We start from the raw sequence: 9,145 nt of genomic DNA, 5'->3' as shown, positions 1-9,145 counted from the left end.
CTTACTAGAACCAATAGGTGAGTTCAGCGTGTTTTCAGGATACATAATCATAGTGCAAAAATCTATTGTTTTCCTATGTATAAACAATGAAGAATCAGAAATTAAAATTATAAAAGTAATACCATCTACAATAGCATAAAATATGAAATAAGAATAAATTTGACAAAAGATGTATAATAACTATATAATGATAGCTACAAAACATGGGTGAAAGAAATTAAAGAAGACCTAAAAAGATGGAGAGATATATCATATTCATGGATCAGAAGACCTGAGATTATTAAAATACCAATCCTCCCCAAAGTGATTAAATAGGTTCAATACTATCCCAATTAAAATCTCAACAGGCTTTTTTTTTTTAAAATAAATTGACCAACTGATTCTTAAATTTATATAGAAACGAAAGGGACCTAAAATAACTAAAATAACTTTGAAAATAAAACAAACAAAAATAAAGCTGCAGCACTTACACTACTGGATCTCAAAACTTATTATAAAACTACAATAATTAGAACAACATAGTACTTGTGTAAAGATAGACAAATCAATCAATGTAACAAAGTAGAGAGTCAAGAAAGAGACCTAGGCATCTAAGGTTCACTGATTTTCAACAAGGTACCAAGGTAATTCAATGAGGGGAAAGAATAACTTTTTCAACAAACTGTTGGAACAATTGACTAGCCATATGGAAAAATATCAACCTGACTCTGTATCCTACCATATTAGAAGATTTACTCAATGTGTGATTGACTAAAACATACAGAATTAAAACTACAAAATTTATAGATATAAATGTACAAGACAATCTTACCTTGGCTTTGTCAAAGATTTTTAAAAATATGACACAAAAATCAAGACAGTAATAAAAAACATTAATAAATTATATTTCATCAAAATTAAAAACTTTTGCTCTTCAAAGGACACCATTAAAAACTGAAAAGGCAAGCTACAGACTGGGAAAAGATATTTGCAAAATATATATCTGACAAAATTCTTATATCTAGAATATCTAAAGAATTATTATAATTCAATAATAAGAAGACAAACAACACAATTTAAAAATAGGCAAAACATTTAAACAGACATTTCACCAAAGAAGATGCATGAATGGCAAATAAGCACATGAAAAGATGCTCAGCATCATTAGTCATCAGAGAAATGCAAATTAAAACCACAATGTGATACAACTACACATCTACTAGAATGGCTACAAGTAAAACGCTTCATAACACCACACGCTGGCAAGGATGTGGAGAACTGGAACCTTCATTCGCTGCTGGTGGGAAACTTTTTTTTCCATTCACTCTGGAAAATCCTTTGGCAGTGTCTTAAAAAAAGGTTAAACATACACCTACCATATAATTCAGCTATTCCATTCCTAAATATTTATGCCCCTGCAAAATGAAAGCACATGTCCACAACAAGATGTACATGAATGTTCGTAGCCAAGGACATAATAATGAGAATGTAATAGCGAAGAACTGGAAATGTCCAACAACACGTGACAAGATAAACTGTGATATACCCATACAATGGAGTACTACTCAGCAATAAAAATAAACGAACTATTGATAGACCTAATAATATGGATGAACTTCAGGATAATTTCGTTGCGTGAAAACAATCAGACCAAAAAAAGGAGTTGTACTGTATAATTCTATATGTACAAAATTCTAGAAAATGCAAATTAATCTACAATGATAGAAAACAGATCAATGGTTGCTTGAAGAGCGGTAGTGGTAGGGAAGGACTGGAGAAAAGCATTACAAAGGGGCATGAGGAAACTTTTAGGGGTGAAGGATGTTTATTATCTTGGCTGTGGTGATGGTTTCATGAGTGTATGCATATGTCAAATTTTATCGAAGTGTATACTTTGAATGTGTGCATTTTATTGTATGTTGATTATGCTTCAATAAAGCTGTACAAAAACCTTCAATGCATTAAAAAGAAACTAGACACAGCTGAAAAAAGAATCAGAAAACTGGATCTGAAGATACCATCCACGTGTGTTAGAATGAGATAAAAAGAGGGACATGTTGGAGCTGGCCCCACGGCGTAGTGGTTAAGTTCAGGGTGCTCCACTTCGGTGGCCCAGGTTCTTGGGTTTGGTTCCTGGGCTCGGACCTACACCACTTGTCAGTCATGTTGTGGCAGCAACCCACATACAAATAAAGGAAAACTGGCACAGATGTTAGCTCAGGGCTAATCTTCCTCAAGTGAAAAAAGAGGAAGATTGGCAACAGATGTTAGCTCAGGACGAATCGTTCTCAGCAAAAAAAAACAAGAGGGACATGTTATAAAGCGACTAAGCCTAGAGTGTGAAGGTCAAACAGAGTTCCAGAAGGATATAATGATGAGAATGTAAAATAGTCAGTGTTTCTTAGATCCAGGAAACTCAGTGAATCTCAAGCGGCAGGTATAAAAAGAAATTCACCCCAGACACATCCTAGTGAAACAGCAGAATACAAATAGACGAAGAGAGAGAAAGCGCGCACACTCTTAAAGCAGCCAGAGAGAAAGAAAACTCACCTAAGAAAATGGGCAGTTAGACTCACAGTTGACTTCGTAAGAACAACTAAGGGGGAGAATACAGTGTAAGAACTTCTTCAACGTGCTGCGAGAAAACAGCTATCAACCTAAAATTTCCACATCCAGTGACGCTATATTTCAAGAAAAGGGATTATATAAAGAATATTTCCAGGCAACCAAAACAGAGAAAAATAACAAAAACACCTCCCCCCACCTCCAATAACCTGAGAGAATGTATCCCCCTAAGACCTTCTCTAAAGGAAACCTAAAGGACGTACTCCAGCAGAATGAAAAATGGAAAGCCTGAGATGCAAGAAGAAACGTTGGACAACATATTAGTAAATAGGAAGGCATTTGTCAGCAAACATTGACAATGTCTAATTTTTGGAGGGAAAATAGACTAGAATTAAAATACTGGGCTTATATGGGAATTAAAATCGTCCACAGTCCTTGATTATTTAGGAGTAAGGTAAAGATGTTAACTTCAGACTTTATATTGTCAGCATGTAAATTAACTAGTGTAATCCCTGAAATAATAAACACAGTGCTTATACTTTCCAAACAATTAGAGGGAAATGGAAATAGAAAAAGAAAAAAAAATCAAATCAAAAGAAGGCAAAGCAAGAAAGAGAAAATAAAAAGTAACACATAGTAAGAGGATCTAGAGCATTTAAAACAGTGCCTGGCATGTTATCATTATAATAATTATTCTTCATTTATTAAAGAATAATATATTTATTATATAATATAATAATTTGTTATTATAACTGTTATTTCATTCTCTTTTTCTTTTTTGAGGAAGATTAGCTCTGAGCTAACATCTGCCACCAATCCTCCTCTTTTTGCTGAGGAAGATTGGCCCTGAGCTAACATCTGTGCCCATCTTCCTCTACTTTATATGTGGGACGCCTGCCACAGCATGGCTTGACAAGGGGTGTGTAGGTCTGCACCCAGGATCTGGGCTGGTGAACCCAGGGCCGCTGAAGCAGAGCATGTGAACTTAACCGCTGCACCACCGGGCTGGCCCCTATTTCTTTTTTGATAAATCTCTCTGTAGCATTCAAGACAAAGACCTGTTAACAGGCAAGTTCTGCTAGTACTGATAGTTCCTTGATGTTAAGTTGATAATACTAATGAAAAGACAGGCAGTAATCTGGAGGAATTAGAAAATTCTATTACTCACAAGATGTATAACCTTAGGCCAGTCACTTCCCACTCTGGCCTTAGTTTCCTCATCTGTAAAAAGAGGGAGTTGGAGGGGGTTAGAGAAGAAGTACAAATTGCATGGTTCTGTATTTTTAAATCCTCATTAACTGAAAGAAAAGAAATCTCCTGACTCATGCCAAAAAAATGAATAAAAAAGATTCAGAAACGGTTTATTTGGGTGAGTGGCAATCTCACCACAAGCACTCACGACAAGTTCGGTCCACTGAGGAGGAAGCGGTGGCTCTCCTTGCTCATCCCAGAGCCTGACAAGCCTGGAGGCCACTGAGCAGGAACAAAGTGAAGCCCCGACTCAGAGGAGACTCGTCAAAGGCACCTTTCCCACCCAGGATGGAAGGAATTCCAGAGGCTTGCGGAGGAGCCGGCAGGCTCAGAGCTCTGCACAAAGCACTGGGCTGGGGCTGCCAGACAGCGCGAAGCCATCAAACAAACCCACTCTCCTTTTGCCACATTACACAGACTTTTCAAATGCACCCTCTCTGCTGAAAGTCTTGAACGCTGAACTTCTTGCATCCTCCTACCCGTCATCCTTCCAATTCACAGATGCAAACGCCTACCCTTTACACGTTTTGCACACATTGTGATAGGATAATGCCCTCCAGATCTAGGTGTTGCAGAGGGAACTCAGGTATGGAAGATTACTGGCTCAGCTTTGAAAGGTAAACCTGGTCTGTGTGATGGATGCTGAGGGAGGAGGGCAGAGAGCCTCTTGGGAAGTTCCCTTGAATTTGGGTGTGGTGCGATTCTTTCTGTTTCCAAGTATGGTTTTATCTAATCTGTTTGATGCTGCTCTGTTGACTGACTACTTTATCCCTAAAAAATCCGCTGAACTAAAGTTTCTCTTTCACGACTTTTGAAGATAGGGTCTACCCTGTTGGAAGGCAGTGTCACAAGCAAAGGGATATGTGTACAAGGATGTTTGCCATTCTTTGAAATTTATTATTTATAAATTTATTTAAAAGCATTATTTAAAATTGTGGAGTCTCAGTAAAAACCTGTCAGCAGAGTCATGGGCACATTCATTTATCATAATGCTAGGAACTAGCCATGTAGCAAAACAAGTCACTGAGTAGTATATAAAGTATGATCCCATTCTGGTAAAAATCAATGGTAACAATAATAATGTTCATATTCGAAGGGAAAAAAATTGGACGAAGGTGGGTCAAAATGTTAACAATGATCACTTGGGGCTGGGGTGAAGTGGGATGCAATTTGGGGCCATTTCACTGTCTGTGTTGTGTTTGCAGTGTTTCAACTTCATGTAACTTTGTATTCCTTTTGGATAAGAAGGAAAGAAAGAAAGGCAGCGTTAGAAACACTTCTCCATTCCCTGGCCCCCTGGTCTTGGTATTGTACCCTCTTGGTAGCCAAGGTGAAGACTTGGTGCTGAGTTGCATTCTTGGTCAAATGTTTTCTCCTCAAGACGGAGATACTTTCTTTCCATAGCTGCAGATTTTATTCCACAGCATGCAATACCAGCTTATTGCTTTCACTCATTTGTAATGGCTCTGTTCTCAACAGGACATGTTGTACCTGTAGGCATTCATATCTTAAAATACTTGAGGTAGCTCTCTGTAGTATTTGACCACTGAATTTGAAATTTACTTATACATCACTTTTGGTTAAATTGATAAATAAATCATATTATTTCTTCTATTTTAGAGTTTAATTTTTTTAAAAAGTACTCAATATGTGAGGATATTTATTGCAACTAAAGAATGGAGAATTTCAATGTGCTGAGATTAAAATCTGATGTAGTCTACCCATTTGAAACTTTAAGGTTCCTATGACTCTTTAAATTTTAAACATGTCCACACATATACAACTGGAAATTTTGACCCCAAATATTGCCTCAGTTTCCTGGATGTTTCCAGCCAAGTGTATATTGTTTTACTTTATGTCTAGAGACCCAGCCTAACAAAACTTGGCATGTTTTCATAGGTTTTTTTGGTTTGCAATTTATTTCATTCATTCACTCATTCAACAAACATCTTCTACTACCATTAGTGTTAAAAATAATAGCTCACATTTAATAGAGTATTTACTACTTGTTGGTAGTTAATACTAACTAATATTTAATTCCCATTTATTACCTGCTGCTTTTTAATTAAATGCCTTCCTTTTGCCTGGCATTGGAGAAGATACAAAAATGATGTGGACCCTGAGGTATATAAATAATCCAAATATGGCTGTGTACTCAAAAGGAGGGTCAGATACTAGGTTATGCAGTTCCTAGACTGAATAAATGACTTCCCGTCTCAGAGTTCGAGGAAGCTTCATGAGGGAATTGGCATTATATTTGAGTCTTTAAGCAAAGGATTTGGTCATCTGGAGAAGGGGGAGGAGGGACATTACAGATAAAGGCAGAAAGGCAGAGACAGGAATGTGCAGGGTCCCGGGTGTATTGGGGCTGCAGCATGTGGTGCATGAAGAGGAGTCACAGGAAAGAAGGCCAGAGGGGCAGATATCAAGAACGTTGCAGGTATAAGGGCCAGTGAATCATTTATCCCAACACCGTCATTTTACAGATGAAGACATTAAGGCTCACAGACAAGGCAAGTGCCCTCAGTTACTCAGTAGTGGGAATGGAATTAGACCTCAAGCTTTGCTGGTTCCCACACTTGAGCTTCCAGTTAGGCTGGGACAGATCAAGGAGTGCCCAGAATGCCAGGCTATAGCTAGGTGGTCATCTCAATGCAGAGGGGAGCCACTGAAAGTTTCAAGCAGAATGTGAGTAGCAGAGGTGAGGCAGGGGCTAAGATAATTTGAAGATACCTAGGCTAAGTGACTGGGAAGCTAGAAGCTATATTTTGGTAACTCTAATTTCATATCACATGGCTTCTGTTAACACACAGGATCAGATCTAGAAAAATAATGATTAGTTTAATTGAAAACAATCGGTTGATCTCAAAGTAACTACTTGATTGAATATAACCTCTCTTAAAAACTCATGTCTTCAGACAGGGATTTTAGTTTAAGAGTATGTTTATGAGGGTTGGAGAAAGTCAGCATTCTGTAATGGGTATCAGGGGCTCAATTTGTCTCCTCTGAGTCTGCTTCTGCCCTTGGGAGATGAAGACTCTGTCACTGGGAGATGAAGACTCTGTCACTTGAGTCTTCATCTCCACGTAACTTGTATTCTCTTTACATTTGAAAAAGAGATCAAATATGACTTTTTTTGAGTTTTTTACTAGAGGCTTATTTTAGTTACATTTATTTTTAGTTTTACTTTCCTCACAAGCAGCATCTTCCAGCACCACAAACGATAGAAACAGGGATCAACGAAAGAGGTTACCTTTGGCCACAGACACACAAAGCCTCCTAAACAGCAGCATGAGTCTCATTCCCCTCACACGTGGAACTGCAGGCCACAGACGCACCTCACAACCGCCGTTCTCAAGGGGAGGCAAAGAGCTGAGAGAGTCAGACTGTCTGGGTTCCAATCCCAGCTCTTGGACCAGTCAGGCAACGCTTCTGAAGCTGATTCTCATCTGTAAAATGGAGCTAGCTAATGATAACTCATCCCCGGTTTGCGCTGGTTTTGAGAATTGCTAGACAGTGGGCCAAAAGAGCTGACCACAGTGCCAGACACGCAGTGACCACCTTGTTCAACATTAAGCCATATGAATTGGTTCGCCCACACTTCAGGACAGACAAGTCGCTCAGAGAACAGCAGAATTTCTGAGAAGAGTTGTCAGTTCCCAAGAAACTGTGCCCTTATTTTAGATGAGCTCTAGAACTAAGGACGTAACAAAACCACTTCACAGTTTTACTTCTCCAGGGTCAATCGTTTTGAGAGTATTACTAAGAGCCTTTAAGGAAGATGTATATTTCCACATCTCTGATTTATGTAAAACTATACACCCCGAACCAAAACAGACTCTTTCTCTCTCCCAATCTGGCCTGCTTCCCAGCTGTTCACGGGAATTGTTAGAAGCTCCACTCGCTCCGCAGGAGCCGGAGGAAAGCAAACAGCTCTGGCAGGCAGGCACCCCACCCACCATTTTATTTTCCTAAATCACTCCTTTAGCTAATATTTCAGGGACAGACACGCGACGCATCTGGCTCCAACCAAATATTTTCAGTCACTCGGATTCCAAGGTAAATATTTGCCAGTTCGATTGCAGTAACTTTGGTAGAGTGAAACAGGGAGCCATTTATCAACTTTCAATCAGGGTCGGGGCAGCTGCGCGGGAGGCGTGGCCCCGCCCCCTTCCCGTGAGCCCCCGCGCGGGCCCCACCCCTACGCTTCCGGTTTGCAGAGATGCTGTCTTCAGAGGTCATTTCTTTTCCGTCAGCTGTTGCCTTTCCCTACGCTCCATGGCTTATCGAAAGCGTGTTGGTAGTGGCCATTTGGAGGTGTCGAGATGCACCAGGGAAGGGTTAGGAAGTCTCCGAGGACGCGAGGACACGTGGTGACAGGTGACAGGCGTGACTTGAGGTGGAAGGGCCAGGGAGATGCCTCACTACCTTAAGAGACTCTTCCCGCTGGCCCAAGGCTTTTGAGCTACAATGAATGAATAGTGCCTGTCCTATCTAGTCGTTGGCACCTAGGTGAGAATGAATATATTAGCCTTTTTCTTGGGCACATTTTATGCAGAAAGAATCATAAAGGGAGATGAGAACACAGGAAAATGGGGTGGGAGTAAGGTCGGTGTATATTAGAAGCAAACTTTTTGCCTTTTCTGTGGCAGGGTTTTTAACCTTTTGGGGGTCCTTTTGAGACTGTACCAAGACTAAGGATCCTTTATTTCCCAAGAAAACATTTGTGAGCACAGTATTTTGCTTATAATCGGGAGATTCATGGATCCCCAGAACCCAGCTACAGATTCCCATGGGGGAGCCATGGACCCCAGGTGGCAAACCTTGGGTTTTAGGTACAGCACACCCTGGTGACCTGGGACTGAGGATGCAGAATTCCTTATCTTGCCCAGGGGCAGGACTGGGGTGAAGAGAGTGAGGCACTTGCCTTGGGCACAGAATTTATGGGCGCATCAAAAAGCTCAGAAATCAAGATTAAGTAATGTTTTACTGCACTATTTTAAATGATCAAATCTGCAAACTACAGCTGCAAACTTGTCACCCTTTTTTGTAAACAAAATTTTATTGGAACCAGGACCAGGATTAGGGTGAGTGGGTGAGGCAGGGCTGCACAACTGCGGGTCAGATTCTGTCTTTATTTAAAATTTTATTTTGTATTTTGTTCATTATGGATTTTTTGGTTTTTAAACAGTTCATTAAAACATTATTTGTTTTGAATGCTGAGTTTTTTGTGCCTCCCCCCACCCTTTTAATTTTGCACCCAACTCTAGTGGCCTCCTTTGCTTTACTCTAGCCCAGCCCTGTTTATCTTAGCCCAGGATGCTGTTCAACTAAGACCCAAATCTAAGTG

The sequence above is a fragment of the Equus quagga genome, chromosome 18, assembly GCF_021613505.1.
Source record: "Equus quagga isolate Etosha38 chromosome 18, UCLA_HA_Equagga_1.0, whole genome shotgun sequence".
In the NCBI taxonomy this organism is placed as follows: domain Eukaryota; kingdom Metazoa; phylum Chordata; class Mammalia; order Perissodactyla; family Equidae; genus Equus; species Equus quagga.
This window is presented reverse-complemented; position numbering follows the sequence as displayed.